This window comes from Erpetoichthys calabaricus, chromosome 2 (assembly GCF_900747795.2).
Source record: "Erpetoichthys calabaricus chromosome 2, fErpCal1.3, whole genome shotgun sequence".
In the NCBI taxonomy this organism is placed as follows: domain Eukaryota; kingdom Metazoa; phylum Chordata; class Cladistia; order Polypteriformes; family Polypteridae; genus Erpetoichthys; species Erpetoichthys calabaricus.
This window is the reverse complement of record NC_041395.2, coordinates 329,369,941-329,392,141: the sequence shown is the minus strand read 5'-3', so window position 1 is coordinate 329,392,141 and position 22,201 is coordinate 329,369,941. Positions and strand designations below refer to the sequence as shown.

The window sequence follows — 22,201 nt, the reverse complement described above, 5'->3', positions numbered from 1 at the left end:
CAGTAATACGCTTCAGGATGGGTCATCTCCCAGAAGCTAAGCACGTTTGGGCCCGGCCAGCAAGAGTGGCGTTTGGGGGTGGCAAATGGGGTGACCGCCCCAGGCCCTGTGCCTAAGGGAGCCCCGCTTCTGAGGTCTGCGTGTCCCATTGGAGCGGATTTGTCAAGTTATATTCTTCAGTGTATATATATATATATATGAGATGCTTCTAAGAGGAACCCTTCAAGGTCAAATTCCATACATGTATGTCTTTGAAAACATTCCATAGTCCACCTTCATCACCCGAAAAGCACATGTTTATTTCAGTGGGGAAGCGCTTTTCCCTAACTCCCCACAGTAGAAGCACCAAGCACAATTCAACACAGTCCTTTCTTCTCTTTTCTCTCTTTTTCTCCTTCCACCTCCACTCCTCCACTGGCAAGCTTCGTCCATCTTCGTCCCGACCAAGTGAAGTGAGGCAGCTCCTTTTATGCTGCATCTGGTGGCTCATTAGCCAGATGTGGACTCACTCCAAGATGTGGTAGAACCCCAATGTAGGGGACTGCAGCTCCCCCTGGCAGCCCCCACAGGAAACCAACAGGACTGTCCCGAACTCACAACTCCCATGAAGCCCTGCGGGTATCCGTCGAGCCACAGCAACCCAGGGGGGCTACCCTGTAGTGCTCCAGGGGAGGCAGTGTCGGCCTCCTGGTCAGACAAGGGTCACGGCTATCTATCTATCTATCTATCTATCTATCTATCTATCTATCTATCTATCTATCTATCTATCTATCTATCTATCTATCTATCTATCTATCTATCTATCTATCTATCTATTATATAATGCCTATCATATCTATCTATCTATCTATCTATCTATCTATCTATCTATCTATCTATCTATCTATCTATCTATCTATCTATCTATCTATCTATCTATCTATCTATCTATCTATCTATCTATCTATCTATCTATCTATCTATCTATCTATCGTAGGGCCATTTCTTTTACTGATGTTTAGTTTTTTTATTTTTTCAGTAGATATTTTATTTTTTTATTCTTTTTCATACACTTGAAAGCAGATGTTTAAATACCAACCAGCGATGTTATTACATTTATTTCATACCGAGTTTAGAAAGCTTTTCCTAATCCTTGCGTTTTTTTGTAATAAGCAGAGTGCTCGCAGTTCTCGTAATATGTGTGGATTTATAACGGGTGCCATCCGATTAACTGATGTAATATAAATAATGAATATTGTGGTTTTTTTTTTATCTGTACTTCATCATATTAGTTTAATTCCCCACGATGGAAAGGTATATTTGCTGCTCATCACGTAATTCCACCTGATGCCTTCTTGCTAAGCCTCTGTGTTTTGAAGCACTCAGGTTATTTTTGTGGCTGTCCAGCAGTTGTAGTTTGTGCTTGAAGACCCCAATCTCAAGGTCATTTTATGGTGTAGAGCCATCCATCCATCCATCCATCATCCATCCTGTGAAGCCTATCCCAGAAACCACTGGGTGCAAAGTAAGGACAGTCCCTGGACAGGGGGGCCAGACTATCACTGGGCGAACTCACGCACAGACACACACAAACACACACACGCACACACATACATCAGGGGTCAGTTTAGCATTGTCAAAGCACTAAGCCGCATATATTTAGACTGTGGAAGAAAGCCCACATGGACATGGTGGGGTGGGGTGGGGAGATGCAAACTCCACAGAGGGAGCAGCCAGGAGTTGAACCACAGTCTCCTTACTCCAAGGCAGCAGCACTACCGCTGTGTTACTGGGTCACCCCATCAATGTAGATATCACAGTGAAGCGTCTCATGACTTGCCAGTGTCACCTTGCCTGTTCTAATGCAGCTCCCCCAAAGTCCGTGGAGACTTCTCCAGATACGCTGATTTTCTGAAACATCCGAAAGAAATACGTTTAAAGTTAATTGGCCTGGTGGGAGTGAATTTGTCTCCCATTTGTCAAGGAAATATGAAGAAAAAACACTGAGTGACAGATTATTAGGTTTTATGACAGTGGAGCTGAATTGTGTTACTCAATGTGGTGTGAAAGTATAAGGAAAAGTGACAATAAGGGGGGCTGTAGGGCCCATGGTGAGTCTTTAATGGTGGGGCCCTCAGCCCCCTCTTTTCATATCTATCTATCTATCTATCTATCTATCTATCTATCTATCTATCTATCTATCTATCTATCTATCTATCTATCTATCTATCTATCTATCTATCTATCTATCTATCTATCTATCCAATGTTTGTTACTGAGGGTCTCTATTTTGTTTTAAGAAATGTGCCCCCTCTCCCAAAATCCTCCAGGACACCACTTGGTTCCCCTAAGTTGTGGAGCCGGTCCTGTGCGACAGTTGCTGGATATTTAAGACTAGGGAAGGTCCCCGGTGTTCTGTTAATGTCTTTATTATTGATTGGCTTTACTAATTGAGTTGCTATATAAAATAAAATGGACGCTTTTCATTTTGAAGGCAGATCTTTATTTTTGACCCTTTTATACGTGACATACGTACATCATAAGTCCTTGTGTATCTCACAGCATCTCACTTGTGTGTAGTTCTTTAAAACAAAACCTGAAATAAAACATTTCCAGCCCCTGTTAATTTAGGTGACCCATTTTAGGTACCTGATTTTTTCCAGGAGGGTCTCATGAGGTGCCAGGGCCCATCCTGATACATCAGCTCTGGCAATGACTGTTTATGCAGAGATCACGGCTCCTCTTGTATCCTTGTGGATTTTCTCCGGATATTCCGATTTCCTGCAACATCCAAAGGAAGTCCAATTAATTGGCAGCTCTTAGCTCGTCTGGTGTGAATGAATTTTGGGCCCCTGGTGGTCTGCCGTTCCTGGGCAGGTTTGCTGCCACGTTCGCGTCACACGCTGCCTGGGTAGACACCGTGTTGCCCTCTAATGCGGTGGTGCTCAAAGTGGGGACGTGAGGGAAATTCTAGGGGATGTGGGCGGCTGATGTGCCGCGACGCTTCTGTCAAAGTTTGGCGTCCTGTGGTGACACTCAGAGATTCAGCAGCACCATGTCACTTTAACAGTTTTGTATTCTGCCAGTTCTTAGATGGCGGTGTTACACTCTTTTTTTTATAGACATTTGTTTCTTCAAATACACACCCACGCTCATTCTTAGAAAAATGCTTTTCTATGTACTCAGTAATCAGGATGGAAAAGTGTCAAGAAATCAAGAGAAAGATTACAGGCCAGCTTGAAGTGCGAAATCCAACAGATCGATTGGAACGGCTTACAGAAGGCGATGATCAGTGAAGAGGACTTGTGGAGTTGGTATTGGAATGTGATAGCCACATTTTGTAAAACTCTTCTTGCCCTTTATTCATATTTTATTCTATTTGTTTGGGCTTCTTTTTATTTTTTATGAATGATTGGCTGTGTTACAGGCTTCACCCGGAAACGTTTCTAAGTCAACAGACCTCTGATGGCAGTGCCATTGACTAATCAGATGTATCTACCATATACTGCACTATATATACCGGATGTACACTATATTGCCAACAGTTTTGGGACCACCCCCCCCCCCCCCCCCCCCCTCCAAATCATTGAATTCTGGTGATCCAATGACTTCCATGGCCACAGGTGTATAACATCAAGCACCTCAGTATGCAGACGGCTTCTACAAACATTTGTGAAGGAATGGGTCGCTCTCAGGAGCTCAGTGAATTCAAACGTGGCACCATGATAGGATGCCACCTGTGCAATAAGTCCATTCGTGAAATTTCCCCGCTGCTAAATATTCCACGGAGATTCACTGCTCTTGACTTTGCTGATGATGCTGTGATCTTCGCGGAGTCAATGGAGGCTCTGATCGGGGCGCTCGAGAGACTGAGCGAGGAGCCTGAGTGTCTGGGCTTGTGAGTGTCCTGATAAAAGCCAGGCCTTTAATGGCCTCTTGGGCACGGCCATCAGCAGTGTGTCTGTCTGCAGAGAGAGTGTCGATCTCATCGAGAGGTTTACTTAACCTCGGCAGTGACATTCATGTCTCTGGTGACACTTCCTATGAAGTCAGTAGATGGATTGGGAGAGCATGGGGTGTGTGGCGCGCCTTAAATCTATGCAAAAGGACGAAGGTCCACGTTTTTAGAGTCCTGGTGCTTCCCGTTTGTAAGACATGGACACTATCCAGTGACCTGAGACAAAAACTGGACTCCTTCAGTACTGTGTCTCTTCAGAGAATCCTTGGGTACCGCTGGTTTGACTTTGTGTTGCTCATGGAGTCCTGATTGAGGCACATTGCCTGCATTGTGAGGGAGCGTCAGTTATGCCACTACCACCATGTGGTGCATTTCCCCGAGGGTGATCCAGCTTGTAGGATCATCATTGTTGGGGACCCGAGTGCCTGGACCAGACCAAGGGGACGCCCACGTAACACCTGGCTGCGGCAGATAGAGGGTCATTTCCGGAGAGTGGGACTGGACCGCGAGTCTGCCTGGGGGTTTGCAAACCGGGATCCTGAGTTTTTTCGACGTGTGGTGGGTGCAGCAATGTGCATGCTCCCCAACTTGACTTGACCAGAGAATATTTAGTTAAGTCAACTGTTAGTGGTATTATAACAAAGTGGAAGCCATTGGGAACAACAGCAACTCAGCCACGAAGTGGTAGGCCACGTGAAATCACAGAGAAGAGCTGACACTGTCATAGCTATAAAGGGCGGGCCAACTCCACATTAAAGCCTATGAATTAGGAATGGGATGTCATTAAAGTTCATGTGTGTGTAAAGGCAGGCATCCCAATACATTTGGCAATACAGATATATCTATGTATATGGCATACTATGTAATTAAATATGTACTTTAAGAGCCTTAGAAGAATCAGGATGAGAGCAGGCCATTCTGCCCAAAAAAACCTGCATGTCCTGTCCACTTCATTCTTCTAAAATAACATCAAGTCGAGTTTTGAAAGTTCCCAACGTCTTACTGTCTACCACACTACTCAGTCGCTTATTCCAAGTGTCTATCGTTCTTTGTGTAAAGAAAAACTTCTGAATGTTTGTGTGAAATTTCCCCTTCACAAGTTTCCAGCTGTGTCCCCGTGTTCTTGATGATCTTGTTTTAAAGTCACCTTCTCGATCCACTGGACTAATTCACGTCATAATTTTAAACACTTCAGTCAGGTCTCCTCTTAAACTGTAAAGGCTCAGCTCTTTTAATCTTTCCTCATAACTCATCCCCTGTAGCCCTGGACTCAGCCTAGTTGCTCTTCTCTGGACCTTTTCTAGTGCTGCTGTGTCCTTTTTGTAGCCTGGAGACCAAAACTGCACCCAGTACTCAAGATGAGGCCTCACCAGTGTGTTATAAAGCTTGAGCAGAACCTCCTGTGACTTGTACTCCACACATCAAGGCGCTATATAACCTGACATTCTGTTAGCCTTCTTAATGTCCTCTTAACACTGTCTGGCAGTTGATTGCTTAAAGTCCTCTATGCCTCCTAAATCCTTATCCTAAGGTGAAGTTTCGTTTTTCCGACCGCCCATTGTGTATCCAAACCTAACATTTTTACTTCCTATGTGTAAATCTTTACATTTACTGACATTAAATTTCATCTGCCACAAATCTGCCCAATCCTGTCTGCTGTCCAAGTCCTTCTGTAATGATGTAACCGATTCTCGAATTATCTGCTAATCCTCCTATCTTGGTATCATCTGCAAACTTAACTGGCTTGTTACTTATATTCCTATCTAAATCATTTATACTGTGTATATATAAATATATATATATTTTGGAAAATCTTGGGTTGCTGCTGGAAGAGGCGTTGGAGAGGCCAGCAGGGGGCGCTTACCCTGTGGTCTGAATGTGGATCCCAATGCCACTTGTGCAGTGATTGAAAAATGGTGCCATCCTTAGGATGGGATGTAAAAGCGAGGTGCTGACTGTCTGTGGTCAGGCTGCTCTGTCCTGTGGTCTCAGCAGGAGCACCAGGGCCGTCTTAACAGCCTTATAGGTCCCCGGGCAAAGAAGTGCACTACCTACACAACCACTGAGCAAGTCACAACATACATAGATTAGCATGGGGCCCCTATGTTCGTGGCAACTGCCCAGCATGCCCATGCGTTCAAAGACGGCCGTGAGGAGCCCCTTGTAGGGTCAGGTTCAGATTAAAGATTTGCTGATAAAGGACACACAGTTGTCCAGCACACTCCTTCAGTATTTTACGGTTGCCAGCAGCTTTGCGTTGACTGAGTTTCCTCAGTTCTTCCTCCTCGTGGTCCGCTGTGGAGGTCCGTTCTGGAGAGCTGGGAGGTTGGCAGAAAACTGGCCAGCCGTCTTCATCCCCAAATATCTAATGTATGGCGCAAGAATGGCGGCCTTCGTATCATCCAGGTGGATGCCGCGCTTCAGTGGTGGTTGAAGTGGCATCCCACTCTCTATAGAGCACTTCATTTTAACTGTAATTAATTAATTATTGTTATTATTCTGATTGTACAAGATGATGTTTACTGCCCCCCCTCCTTCGCTGGTCTTTCATACCTTTGAAATTTCTTGCTTTTTCATTTTATTAAGAGATGTGCCTTGTGATGGTGCTCTCCGTGAAAGGCGCTATAATAAAGCAGAGATTTCACTCGTTGATTTACTGAGATTGAGCGACATGATGGGAATGGGAATAGAAATATTTCGCAGCTGCTCTTCAACATGTGATGTCCCTGCTGTCTCTCTTTCTCGCTGTGTGAAGATCTAGTTGTCATGTGGAAAGTGAGCCGAATTGACTGAGCACGGCAACAGTAAAAGCAAAGACCACTTTGTCTCTTCCCCACCCCCCCTCTTGTCTTCGCGCGATGACAAAGAGAGTCTTGTGTGGTAAAATAATTCACCCACACGCACAAATGGTGGACTGCATTTCAGTCGCTCTCGCCTCCTACAGCCCGTCACGGTGTCCAGCTGTTTCAGCTGGCCAAGCTGAACGAAATCCAGCGGTTAGAACGTGACGTCTGATCGGCAGCCTCCCCCCAACGCCACGGCTCTGCTAAAAGCCTCCCAAGCCCGAGAACTAAGCGGCTTTCCTAAAGCTGGAATGAGCGTGTGAGGCCCTCTAGTGGTAAAGTGGTGGACTGCAAGTAAAGACACCACTGCGTCAGCGAGCAGCCCTTTACTGGGGACACTCAGCCTGCGAGAGCTCAGGAGAAGAAATCGGAACTACTTACTAGCAATGGCGTAGCTACAATGGGGCAAGGGGTGCAATGCACCCGGGCCTCGGGAGGGCCCATCAGGCCTCTTTTTTCTTTTCTTTTTTTTTGCGGCGCTCTCATCAGGTGATCAGGGCATCAGACCATCAGTCATAGTCAAATTAGTTAGACTGATCGTATTGCTTATTAATTTAAGTAACTTTGTAGTAAGGACTTTCACATGTCCGTATTTAGCGATTTAAGCCACCGTCAGTCAGCATTTTTACATTTTCCCACAATTACATTATTTTCATTAGCGCTGTCCGACTCGGCCGGGCGGGGCGGCACATTGTGTACAGACGGCGGCGGCTAAAAACAAAGCGACATGTTCGCTTCATTCTCCGAAAGGCTATAGCTTAGTTTAACTAACTCACTTGTCAGGTTATCAGTCACGTATTAGTATTACATGTACTTAATTTATGATATCATAATAATCATAACAATGGTATTCAGTCAGTGTATGTAAGTTTGTATAACAATTTTTATTGACGAAATATAAAGAGATGAGAGATTAAAATTGTCTGATTTTTACATAATTATAGACGTTCCGTACTTCCGTATTGTATGGGATTGGGACAATTTCGTATTTCGGCGCCCCTGTCTGTCCCGTTAGCCGTTGTCGTGAGGCCTGAGCCCCTGACGAATATTGAACGGAATGCTGAAATGCTCGTTATATTCCGTATTGAAAGTTTTATCCGTCGTGATTTTGATATGTAAACATAGATAATCTTTTATTTTTATTGTTCTATAGTACCGGCTAAGACAACAGACGAGTACAGTGTATATACACTATTAGGCAATAACGCCAAGTCGCCAACACACGTCTGTTTTTACGCTTTACAAAACAAAACTATATTTTTCTCCTAACATCGTTTTTAATGGTTTCCTTCTCAATCTATCTTGTCTTCAAGCATTTCAGCAGCGAGAGCCCCCCCTCCGGAGCGCGAGCGCACGAAGCGCGCAGGTTTGGGGGCCCATTCAATAATGATTGCACCCGGGCCCCTGTGAACCTTGCTACGCCGTTGCTTACTAGGGAAAGAGCGGCCAAGGCTCTGGACGACAACACACCAGAATGGAGGTTCGGTCTTCCCTTTTCACTCAATGTGTACGTGTTTTCCATCTGAGGAAATAGAGAAAGAAAAGGAAAAGTGCTGTGAGTTAGTACAGGAAGGCGCTATATAAAACACACTCGTAAAATGTCCGGAGTTCCTGCACAAGTATAGGAAGGTGTTCAATGATACACACTCAGACCCTGAGGTCGTGGCTTCAAATCCCGCCACTGTGTGACCCTGAGCAAGTCACCTGACCTGCCTGGGCGCCAACTGGAAAACCCAAAAGAAATGGAAACCATTTGTGTTGTAAATGTTGTAAGTCGCCTTCAGCCAAACAAGTAAAAAATAAAGTATTCAGGATGGTTGTACAAGTGTAGGAAGGTGCGATATCAAATGCAGTGTTATTCTGTATGAAAGGAGCATTGGGTTGGCGTACTGTGCTTGAAAGCCTCTCCTGGGTTATTGTACGAGTGCATCAAGGCGCTATATAGAAAGTACTGACATGCCATTTGAAAAGTGCTAGGGTCGTTGTACAAATGCAAGTAACCGCTGTATAAAAAGCATTTATATTCCATTTGAAAAGTTCCTGGATTACTGTACAAGTGTGGGAAGGTGCTATACAATAAAGTCCTGAAATTCCACTTGAAAAGTGCCAGGAATATTGTACAAGGAAGGCGCTATATAAAATATGCTTATACTGTCCATGCAAACATACCAAGGTTGCTGTTTAAGTGTAGGAAGGCGCTCTATAAAAACTACTGGTATTCCATTTGAAAAGTGCCAGGGTTTATTGTCCAAGTATAGAAAGGCACTCTATAAAATACACGTCTAATGTAGTTAGAAATATTACCAGATCATTGCACAATGTAGGAAGGCACTATTTAAAATACATTGTTATTGTATGTGAAAAGTGCATTGGGCTGGGGTACCAGTGCAGAAAGGCACTATATACATCCATCCATCCATTATCCGACCCGCTATATCCTAACTACAGGGTCACGGGGGTCTGCTGGAGCCAATCCCAGCCAACACAGGGCGCAAGGCAGGAAACAAACCCCGGGCAGGGCGCCAGCCCACCGCAGGCACTATATACATCCATCCATCCATTTTCCAACCCGCTGAATCCAAACAGGGTCACGGGGGTCTGCTGGAGCCAATCCCAGCCAACACAGGGCACAAGGCAGGGAACCAATCCCAGGCAGGGTGCCAACAAGGCACAAACAAGCACACACTAGGGCCAATTTAGAATCGCCAATCCACCTAACCTGCATGTCTTTGGACTGTGGGAGGAAACCGGAGCGCCCGGAGGAAACCCACGCAGACACGGGGAGAACATGCAAACTCCACGAATGGAGGACCTGGGAATCGAACCCAGGTCCCCAGGTCTCCCAACTGCGAGGCAGCAGCGCTACCCACTGTGCCACCGTGCCGCCCCACTATATACATATAAAGTATATTTGTACTGTACATGAAAACATTCCTGGATTATTGTACAAGTGCAGGAGGTCTCTATTTAAAAAGTACTGATATGCCATTTAAAAAGTGCCAGGGTTATTGTACAAATGTAGGTAGGCACAATATAAAAAGTGGCATTTGAAAGTGCCAAGGTTATTGCACAAATGCAACAAAGCTCTATATAACAAGCATCCATCCATCCATCCATCCATTTTCCAACCCGCCGAAACCAAACACAGGGTCACGGGGGTCTGCTGGAGCCAATCCCAGCCAACACAGGGCACAAGGCAGGAACCAATCCCGGGCAGGGTGCTATAACAAGCATTTATTTTCCATTTGAAAAGTTGCTGGATTACTGTACAAGTGTGGGAAAGTGCTATATAATAAAGTCCTGATATTCCATTTAAAAAGTGCCAGGAGTATTGTACAAGGAAGGCGCTATATAAAATGTGCTTATACTGTCCATGCAAACATTCCAAGGTTGCTGTTTAAGTGTGGGAAGGTGCTCTATAAAAACTACTGGCGTTCCTTTTGAAAGTGCCAGGGTTATTGTACAAGTATAGAAAGGTGCTATATAAAATGTGCTTATACTGTACTTGCAAATATTCTCGGGTTGTTCTACAAGTGCACGAAGGCGCTATATAAAATACCCTGTCATTGTATAAGAACAGAACATTGAGTTGAAGTACCGGTGCAGGAAAGCGCTGTTTATGTAATACGCTGTTATTCTGTATGAAAAGTATATTGGGTTGGTGTACCAGTTTAGGATAGGCACAATATAAGATACAATTTCTCTTTAATTATAAATATCCCTGCATTATTGTACAAGTATGGAAAGGCACAATATAAAATAAACTGTAATTCTGCAAGAAAAGTGCATTGGGTTGGTATCCCATAGAAGGGCATTATATCAAATGCACTCGTACTCTTCTTGAAAACATTCCTGGGGTATTTTACAATTATAGGAAGGCGCTATATAAGATAGATAGATACTTTATTAATCCCAAGGGGAAATTCACAATAATTTAATATAATTAAATTCAATATAAATCACAAACAGAGCATTTTAGAAAACCACCAGATCTTATTTCGCACAGCACATTCCAAAGTGTTCGCAGTTCGTAACGGTGATTTACTAACACGTGCATTTTTCCTTTAGAATTTACTTTCCATCGGAGTACCTGAGCCATCCGTTCATCTTTAATTACTGTACTGTAGCACCTTTCACCCTTCGCTTTTCCGCATTTTCTAAAGAAAATGGCATTTTTACAGCACCTTTCATAGCTTGCGATGTTTAAAAGTAAAAGATTAACAAATCCAGTGTTCTTTATGTTATAAAACGCTTTTGGCCGTACGCCTCCTCACAGGGGCGCCGAGTTCAAGAGTCCATCGCGACAAAATCGGACACCGCCTTGGACCGGGCGAGGATGGGGCGCTTTACGAAATCATCAGTCGCCGTTTTATGTAGTCTTCGTGTTATGAAGTGATTGTGCTTTACAAAGTCATATAGCGCCTTTCCAAATGTGAACTTTCGCAGACCAAGCAAATGTGTAACACAATTGAGTCGTTTGCTTCGTAGCTGATGGATTAAAGAGTCGTTTCACGAAGACTGGAGCAATACACGGTGCAAAGTCATATGGTGCCTTTTAAAATAAACAAACAGACCATGCAAAACAGCGACATCCTTAATCATAAGGGTGTGAGTGACGGGCAATGAAAGGCCTGCCGTAAACACAGTGTCGTGTTGCGTTTGTGAACCCCCCGGGACCTTTCGTTTAATTTTCCAGATTGATTACCCGCAGTGCCGTTGTTTGGCTCAGGGAGCTCGGCGCCTATAAATACATTCGGTGGAGGCGGGCGCCAGTTATGGATTCAGAATTAGAGCGTGAATGTGGTGGGGTGAAGCAAAATACAGAAAAACGACCGGCGATCCATTGTGAACGAAATACTCGGAGGTAGAAAAGATGAATGGGAGACGCTTTGTGAAGACTGACCCGGCGGCGTCTGTGATTGCCTTGGAATTAATCATTCGGGAGGCCGGCCAAGTGCTGCCTGAGCCAAGGACGCGTCTCCGACGATACGGATAAGCAGCTCAACGCGGAAGATGAATGTTCTCTTTGGGGTCTCATTTATAACCGCGTGGGCATTTAAGCACGTACTGTATGTGCCCCTGAGCTGCACGTTTAATCTGGCGCAGATAAATAATCAATGTGTGTCTGACTTATATAGCGCCTTAAACATCATACACCAGCAAAAGTCTCTTTAAAGCGCTAACGAGACACAGCTGACTTACTACCAGACAGGCCAGATGGTCTGGGCCAACCGTCGATTGTGCACGTGAGCGACATGCCCACCACGCATTTGGGAATGCAGCCTTATTTCTCTCAACATATTTTAAAGAACAGTAATAATAAAAATAAAAAGATGACCACAAACTCCTACAAAAATCACATCGGTTATACAGTGCTTTTAACTGTTTTCATCTGTCATATTATATAGTACCTTTCATGTTTATCTATCCTTTATATAGTGTCTTTCATATCTATCTATCTATCTGTCAGTCTATCTAGTCTGTGGAGTATAGCGCCTTTCATGTCTATCTGCTCAATAGTGCCTTTCATATCTATCTATCTATCTATCTATCTATCTATCTATCTATCTATCTATCTATCTATCTATCTATCAATTATAATGCCTTTCCTATCTATCTATCTATCTATCTATCTATCTATCTATCTATCTATCTATCTATCTATCTATCTATCTATCTATCAATTATAATGCCTTTCCTATCTATCTATCTATCTATCTATCTATCTATCTATCTATCTATCTATCTATCTATCTATCTATCTATCTATCTATCTATCTATTATATAATGCCTTTCCTATCTATCTATCTATCTATCTATCTATCTATCTATCTATCTATCTATCTATCTATCTATCTATCTATCTATCAATTATAATGCCTTTCCTATCTATCTATCTATCTATCTATCTATCTATCTATCTATCTATCTATCTATCTATCTATCTATCTATCTATCTATCTATCTATCAAACCCAGAACTTGCGGTGTATTGTCACTCTACCTGCCCTGACAAATTAGTATATCAATGCATTTTTAAGAAAAACGTCTAACAATTGCCACCCTCTCAGTTTGTGGCTCATTTCTTGCATTACATGCCAACCTGTGTTTATCAGCGAAAGCCTTCCCTCGTGAGGTGTATTTAACATGCCACTTGCCGCCGTGCGCGTGTCAGAGCGGCGAGGCTCGGTTTCTATTTGGTTTCCTTGTAATTGGCATCTTGGGATCAGCTGGTGTTTACTGCCACTGGGAGCTGAAGCTGTGCGCTCTGGCAGAGTCGAAGTATCTGGAAGCCTCTCATTCTCTCTCTCATTCTCTCTCTCTCTCTCTCTCTCTCTCTCTCTCTCTCCTCCCTCCCCCCACCCCCCTTAACTGCTTTGCCTTTTTGGCTTCTTTGACGGCTCCTAATCTAACCACAGATTTACAGTTGCTCTCTTGGAGTCGTCCCAGCTCTCAATGTGTTTATTTATAACGTCGGTTGTCCCACGTTCGCCAGCCTCTCCGTCCACATCTGTTGAAACTCCGCCAGCTTTGTGGAGCAGCAGCAGACTCCTCGCTCATTTGTTGAAGCTGATTTCTCTGCCGGTGCTGCCGATTTGTTTCCCCGGTGCCCGTTTTCCGCTGTGCTGTCTGTAGTGGACCCCCGGAGCAGCCCCGCTTTGAGGTGAGCCGGCGCTTGTCGAGACTGATATTTCTGTTCCGCGTCTTTGCCATCTGTCCAAACTTTATGACCTGGATGATGAATGTTCCGATAAGAGCGGAGGCAGGAGTGTGTGGAAATGTGAAAGTAATGAAAGAAAACGTGAAGGACAGGCACCTGGCGCAACAGCCCACACGCAGTGTAGTAAATATCGAACTTGGCAGCGTTGGTCCCCGCTAAGCTGGACACTATAGCGTATATCGTCAATCTCGGGTTGCAGTGATCAAAGTGGCACCTGACTTTCAGAAGGAAGGAAAAGTGCAGTTATGAACGTTTACAAGATTAGCAGTCTGATGTTTTAAATGGTAGAAAATGGTGCACCTGGATGGCGCAGTGATTAGTGCCACCATCTTATAGCTTAAAGTCTGGATAAAGTTTCACGTTCTTTCAGTATTGACGTGGAGTTCTGGCCTTCACTAGTTCGATTTTCTCTCATACTTTGGGTACATGGAGGTCGGGGGTTGATTGTGACCCTAACTGGGCACACGATCGGCAAGCACGGGTGTGTACCTGAGTGTGCCCACCGCAAGAGTGGCATTTAATTCTGGACTGAGTAAATGTACTGTAGCCTATGCACTGTGTGTGTTTGTATATGGGCTGAACTATACACATACTGTACATGCATAAATATAGAAATGGATTAAGTAGGATTAACGCTTTGATAGATGAATGAGAGATTGAATTTTCTGGAATAGTATGCATTGTATTGTGAGTGTCTAAATGGAATTTGTCATTTACGGTCACCATGCGTTGTTCTGAAGCTGTCGTAAAGTACAATGAGTACAGTTGTAATGAGCAAAGGTGACAGTTTTCTAGTAAATTCACAAGACCCGTACTTGAAGAGAACTTACTGACCATGTCTATGATATATGTGCTGTAAGATGGCATAATTGCATGTAATTATATAATTATAAATCATCATGTAATTATTGTTAGCATAATTAAAATTATTATTATTCAAATATATAACACAACAGTCTAAAGGTCACTAAGAGCAGCTTAGGTTCGCAGTGATCCAGAGACAATCCCTGTAGTGCTAGAAATAAGGCAGGAACCAACCCCTGGGAAGGGCACCAGCCAATCACAGAGCCCCCCTCACACACATGCCCACCCAAGAACCAAATAACTAAATCTGCACCCCTTTAGGGAAGTGGGAGGAAAAGCCAAAGGGATGTGCAGAGAACATGCAGGCAATGGGCAGGTGTGGGATTTGAACCCAGAGCCACGAGACAGCAGTGCTAACTACTGCACCACACTATTACACAATCAACCACTGATTACTTGTAATTATACAGTAAAGTGCATTCAGTGATTCAAAGGTTGTTCAGAAGAACAGTAAAGCACATAACCATATGGCATTAACATGGATAAATGTGTATAAAAGGCACTGAATAAGAGAGCGGTAGGTAAAAAAAATAGATAGAGCCAGATAGATACAGTGTGGATGTATATATATATATATATATATATATATATATATATATAATGTACTGTATATATACAGGTGGTCCACATCTAACTAGGCAACTTTTAATGCAATGCAATGCAATAATTGCATAGTTAGATCTGGACCACCCTATATATATATATATATATAGCTGACGTCCGAGGTTCGATTCCCGAGAGGGAGTGCAGTGGAGTGTGTACGCCTGATGAGCCCAGAATGAGGGCGAAACACGTGTCACGTACTCTTTGCATTTATTTGACTGTAAACTATTTCAACCATTCTATGATCTGCTCCTCACAAACTGAGGGCACCATGGCGGATGTTAGCAGATTGCTGGCCAACCACAAGCGTTACCTGGTAGGTAACCACCCATACAATCAGATTGTGACACAGACTACGAATACCGTGAATATATATATATATATATATATATATATATATATATATATATATATATATATATATATATATATATATATATATATATATATAATAACACAATAGGCCATATACAATAGACAGATTCATAAATAGACAGATATGAAAGGTACCATAAGATAAATAGATAAGAAAGACACTATATAACAGATAGATAGATAACACACTGTATAACAGATAGATAGATCGATAGAATGATGTACAAGGTACTATATAACAGACAGGTAGATAGGGCTGACAGGCATTATGTGATAGATGGATAAATAGAGAAAAAGCACTGTATAACATACTGTATAGTTATATATATATATACTGTATATATATATATATATATATATATATATATATATATATATATATATATATATATATATATATATATATATATATATATATATATATATGCAGTATATATATGGAAGGCGCTATATAACAGATAAATGCACTCACTGGCCACTTTATTAGGTACACCAATTCAACTGTTTGTTAGCGCAAATATGTAATCAGCCAATCACATGGCAGCAGCTCAGTGCATTTTGGCCTGTAGACATCATCAAGACGACCTGCTGAGGTTCAAACTGGGCATCAGAACGGGCAAGAAAGGTTTCTGAAGTGACTTTGAACGTGTCGTGGTTGTTGATGCCAGACAAGCTGATCTGAGGATTTCAGAAACTGCTGATCTACTGGGATTTTCACACACAGCCATCTCAGGGTTTACAGAGAATGGGCAGAAAAAGGGAAAATATCCAATGAATGGCAGTTCTCTGGGCAAAAATGATTTGTTGATGCCAGAGGTCAGAGGAGAATGGCCAGACTGATCGGAAGTGATAGAAAGTCCTAACAGGTGGCGCAGTGGTAGTGCTGCTGCTTTGCAGTAAGGAGACTGTGGAAGATTGTGGGTTCGCTTCCCGGTTCCTCCCTGTGTGGATAGCGCTTTGAGTACTGAGAAAAGCGCTATATAAATGTAATGAATTAATTAATTATTATTAAAGGCAACAGTAATTCAAATAAGCACTCGTTACAACTGAGGTGTGCAGAAGAGCACCTCTGACCACACAACACGTCAAACCTTGAAGCAGATGGGCTACAGCAGTAGGAGACCACACCGGGTGCCACTCCTGTCAGCTAAGAACAGGCAACTGAGGCTACAATTCACATGGGGTCACCGAAATTGGACAACAGAAAATTAGAAAAACATTGTTTGGCCTGCTGCGGTGGGTTGGCACCCTGCCCGGGATTGGTTCCTGCCTTGTGTGTTGGCTGGGATTGGCTCCGGCAGACCCCTGTGACCCTGTGTTCAGATTCAGCGGGTTGGAAAATGGATGGATGGATGTTTAGCCTGATGAGTCTCGATTTCTGAGACCACATTCTGATGGCAGGGTCAGAATTTGGAGACAACAACATGAATGCATGGATCCATCCTGCCTTGTATCATCAGTTGTGGCTGGTATTGGTGGTGTAATGCTGTGGGAGATATTTTCTTGGCACACTTTGGACCCCTTAGTGCCAATTGAGCATCATTTAAATCCCACAGTCTACCTGAGTATTGTTACTGACCATGTCCATCCCTTTATGACCGCAGTGTACTCATCTTCTGATGGCTACTTACAGCAGGGTAACGCGCCATGTCACAAAACTCAGATCATCTCAAACTGGTTTCCTGAACATGATGATGAGTTCACTGGACTCAAATGGCCTTCACAATCAGCAGATCTCAATCCAGTAGAGCACCCTTGGGATGTGGTGGAACGGGAGATTCGCATAATGGAGAAATATCCAGTAACCAGTAATAGCTGAGAAATATGCAGTAACCGCGTGATGCTATCACGTCATTATGGACCAGAATCCCTGAGGAATGTTTCCAGCACCTTTTTGAATCAATGCCACGAAGAATTACGGCAGTTCTGTAGCTTAAAGGTGTTCCAACCCGGTACTAGCAAGATGTACAAAACAAAATGGCCGAATTAGTATAGATAAAAGCAGTGTATAACAGGTACATAGTTGGATAGATAGATATACAAGACATTGTATGATACAGAGAGAGAGAGACAGAGAGATAGATAGATAATGAAAGGCACTATATAATAGATAATGAAATAGATAGATAGGAAAGGCACTATATGACAGATAGATAGATAGATAATAAAAGACACTATATAATAGATAGATAGATAGATAGATAGATAGATAGATAGATAGATAGATAGATAGATAGATAGATAGATAGATAGATAGATAGGAAAGGCGCTATATGATAGATAGATAGATAGATGTATAGTTGGATAGAAGAAAAGTACTGTTATAATATGGCCACATGATGGAAATGCACGTTCAATCAGTCATTCGGCCTCTTTAATGGGTGAAAAGCCGTCACTCTGCGTTTTGGTGTCATGGTGTGTCCCACACTGAACACAGACCAGAGAGTGCAAAGGAGAGAGTCATCTGAGGAGATCAGAAAGACATGCATGTGAAAGGCAAAGGCTTAGAAGGCCATCATCTCCAAGCAGCCTGATTTTCCTGTGACAGCATTACAAATATTATGAAGAAGTTTAAGGCCCATGGGACCTCTCTGGATGCAACAGCGAGAAGAAAATCAACCTCAGAATGGAAAGGATAGAGAAAATGGCAGACAAAAGCCAAGGACCACTTCCAAAGAGCTACCAACTGAACTCCAAGGTCGCGATCCATCAGTGTCTGATCACACCAAGCGTTGCTTTTTAAGTGACAGTGGGCTCAGTGGACAAAGACCCAGGAGGGCCTCCACTGTTGAAAGAAAAACATAAAAAAAGCCAGACTGGAATTTTCATAAATGCATATTGACAAGCCGCAATGCTCCTGGGAGAACGTCCTTTGGAGAGATGAGACACAAGTGGAGCTTTTTGGCAAGTCACGTCAGCTTTGTGTCCACAGAATTAAAAAGGAAGCTTTCAAAGAAATGAACACCAGACCTACTGTGAAACATGGAGGGGCCTCGTGATGTTTTGGGGCTGCTTTGCTGCATCTGGCACGAGGTGCACTGAGTCTGTGCGGGGAACAATGAAATCTCAAGACCATCAAGACATTCTGGAGTGAAACGTCCTGTCCAGTGTCAGAAAGCTCTGTGTTAGTTGCAGCTCATGGACCCTCCAACAGGATAAGGAGCCAAAACAGGAATGGCAAAGAACCAAACATTGGTTTATTCTGAAGTGGCCTTCTATGAACTCTGATTTGAATCCTATTGATCACCTATGGAAAGAACTGAGACTTGCACTCTGGAGAAGACCCCCGTCAAACCTGACACAGCTGGAGAAGTTTCCTGAGGACGTGTGGACCAAACGGCCAGTGGACAGGAGCAGAAGTCTCACGGGGACCTCCAGGAATCACTTGTGTGCAGAGATTGCAAACTTTATAAGTTGTGCAACAAAATAATTAGGTGAAGGGTCCCATCATTTTTGTCCATGTCATTTTCATTTGTGTTATTATTTGAAATATTGTCTTAAATCAAAACTCTAAAGCAAAATCTGATTTTGGTCGAATGTGGAAAAAAAACAACGATGAGGGCCGATTACTTTGTCAGTTTCAGGTTATTTCAGAGACAGTTGTGGATTCTTCTCTTATTACGTGGAGGGCTACCAACAAAGTTGTGCAGGTCTGTTTGTTGTCAGTGCTCTAAACTATCTTCTTAACTTCTCATCCAGTTTTAACTACAGTAGTTTATTCTTGTCACTTAAAGAAGAAAAACTAAAATATTGCATTATTTCACAAAAGTATGGCCAGCTGAAGTTGGTATCAGCATTGTGTATGTGTGTGCGCCAGCAGTCTAGTGACAGCTAGTGAGGAAGAAGTTAAGCGCATGCGTAGTGAGCAATCAAGTGACGAAAACTGAACAAACGTCTACAGTCGTGGCCAAAAGTCCTGAGAATGACCCAAGTGTTGGTTTTCACAAAGTCTGTTGCTTCAGTGTTTTTAGATCTTTGTGTCAGATGTTTCTGTGGTGTACTGAAGTAGAATTACAAGCATGTCATAAGTTTCAAAGGCTTTTATTGACAATGACATGAAGTTTATGCTCATAGTCAATCTCTGCAGTGTTGGCCCTTCTTTCTTTTTCAAGACCTCTGCATTTCACCCTGGCAGGGTGTCCATCAACTTCTGGGCCAAACCCTGACTGATGGCAGCTGTCCATTCCTGCATACTCAATGCTTGGAGTTTGTCAGAATTTGGAGGTTTTTGTTTGCACACCCACCTCTTGAGGATTAGCCACAAGTTCTCAATGGGGAGGTTCCTGGCCATGGACCCTAAATTTCGATGTTTTGTTCCTCGAGCCACTTAGTTGTCACTTTTGCCTTATGGTCCGGTGCTCCATCATTCATTGTTGGTCACCAAACTGTTCTTGGATGGTGCGGAGAAGTTGCTCTCAGAGGATGTTTTGGTCCCATTCTTTATTCATGGCTGTGTTCTTAGGCCAAATTGTGAGTGAGCCCACTGCCTTGGCTGAGAAGCAACCCCACGTGACATGAAAGGTCTCAGGATGCTACTCTGTTGGCCTGACACAGGCCTAATGGCAGCGCCACTCACCTTTTCTTTTTTTCTGGATGCCCCAAACAATCAGAAAGGGGATTCTTCAGAGAAAATGACTTGACCCCCTGCAGTCCTCAGCAGGACAGTCCCTGGACCTTTTGCAGAATATCAGTCTGTCCCAGAAGTTTTTCTTGGCTTCTTTGTTGCCCTTCTTGACATCCACCAGGCCATCCTCCAAAAGTCTTCGCCTCACCCCCACATGCCTGCTGCCATTCCTGAGCAAGCTCTGCACTGGTGGTGCCCGCAGCTGAATCTACTTTAGGAGACGCTCCTGGCTCCTACTGGACTTTCATGGGCGCCCTTGCCTTCACAACAAGTGCGCCTCTCTCCTTGAAGTTCTTGATGATCTGATAAATGGCTGATTTAGGTGCAGTCTTACCAGCAACACTAGCCTCGCCTGTGAAGTCCTTTTTGTGCAAAGCAATGACGGTCCTTTTGTGGCAGGGGTGACGTGCAGTGGGAATGGGTTTGTTGGGATGAAGTTAATTTTCATGGCAAAGAGGGACTTTGCAATTAATTGCCATTCATCTGATCACTCTTCAGAACATTCTGGAGTTGATACAAATTGCCATCATAAAAACCGAGGCAGCAAACTTTGTGAAAATTAATATTTGTGTCATTCTCAAAACTTTTGGCCATGACTATAAGTGCACATTTAACCCTGCATGTGCCGAGGGGTAAATGTAATCCCTCATGTTAGGACAGAAACCCACTGAACTCAGCAGAAATGCTTCAGTGCACCCCACTGTTGAAGAATAACATAAATAAAGGGAACTGATAAAGACAGGCGCGCTCCCCTCAGTAGGCTCGCTTTGTCATGTTAGCTGCACATCTCAAGAGAACAGCGCCACCTTGGTGTCAATCGCAAATTTGACTATGACCAAGGAAGTGCAAAGTGATGTCAATAGTGGCAGAAACAGCAAGGAGGGCTGATCATAGGGAGAAGACAGACTGTAACAAAATCCCCACACGGACAGGCATCCTTGTCCCAGGCGATCATGTGGGGTTGTCTCCTGCACCAGCTTTGCCATCTTCCTCATCTTTGCCTGCCCCTCCCTCTCAGCTCTGATGTTTTTAGAAAGGCCCCCTAATTTATTAAAAATCGATAACTGTACTGTCTCATTTCATATTAGTATTCAGACCCTTTGCCATGGCACTCCAGATTGTGGTCAGGTGCATCCTGTTCGGTTTAATTGTCCTTGAGACGTTTCTAGAACTTGAGTGGAGTCCATCTGTGGCCAAGTGAATCGATCGGACGTCATTTAGAATGGCACATGTGTACCTGTGTGTAGAAGGTCCTGCAATTCACACTGCAAGTTGGGGCAAAAACCAAGCCATGAAGACCAAGGAACTTTCTATAGACCTCCATAATCAAGGCACACATCTGGTCAAGGATATAAAACCATCTCTGAAGCTGTGAGTGTTCTCAGGAGCACAGTAGCCTCAATTATTGTGAAATGGAAGAATTTTGGACCCACCAGGACTCATCCTAGGGTTGGCTAGCAGGGGATAATGAGTAACCGGTCAAGAAGGGCCTTGGTTAGGGAGGTGACAAAGAACCCAATGGCCACTCTAACAGAGATTCAGAAGTCCTTTGCTGAGATAGGAAAACCTATTGGAAGGACAAGCAGTCCAGGCGTTTATGGTAGAGTCTCTGAGTGTCCTTGAGCGGCCCTGACTTAAAACTCTTAGAACATCTGTGGAGAGACCTGAAGATGGCAATTCACAGCCTTTCCCCATCTAATCAAAAGGAGCCAGCGAGGATCTGCCAGGAAGAATGGGATCAACTGTCCAAATCCAGGTGTGCCGAACTTGTACAGACTTACCAAGAAGACTTGAAACTGGAATTGCTACCAAAGGGGCTTCTACAAAGTTCTGAATTAAAGAGTCTGAAAGAGATCATTCATTTTTGGATTTTTAATAAATTTGCCGATGATTCTGAGTCCATGTTTTCACTGTCGTTATGGGTTATTGAATGTAGATTGATAAGAGAAAATGGAAAATGGCATCCATTGGAAATTAAACCTGCAGCACAATAAAATGCGCATGAGTCTGAATGCCTTCTGAATCCACTGTATGTTAATAAACGTAACCCATACGTTTTTGACATTTTTTTTGTACAGTGAGCTGTTTTGAAGATTTGTAACAAGTGTCCCTTGAAGAATAAATGAACCAAATCTTAACAAAATGGGACAGACAGACAGACATGACTACAACAGTAGGTGCTCCACATTTTATAGATTTGCACCAAAGAAGCTGAAAGCAATTAACAAAGGAAA

At 43.3% G+C, this 22,201-nt stretch overlaps 1 protein-coding gene across 3 annotated transcripts in view; it reads left to right on the top strand.

Moving 5' to 3' along the window:
• Positions 1-22,201, top strand: part of osbpl5 (oxysterol binding protein-like 5) — a 277,145-nt gene that overhangs the window by 39,886 nt on the left and 215,058 nt on the right. Inside the window, exon 1 of one of the 3 annotated variants that reach the window (XM_051923426.1) lies at positions 13,409-13,444. The exons of the other annotated variants lie outside the window; for them this stretch is intronic. The gene's annotated coding sequence lies outside the window, so the exon portion shown is untranslated. Of the gene's footprint in view, positions 1-13,408; positions 13,445-22,201 lie in introns of those variants that run through there. 3 annotated transcript variants of the gene reach the window in all.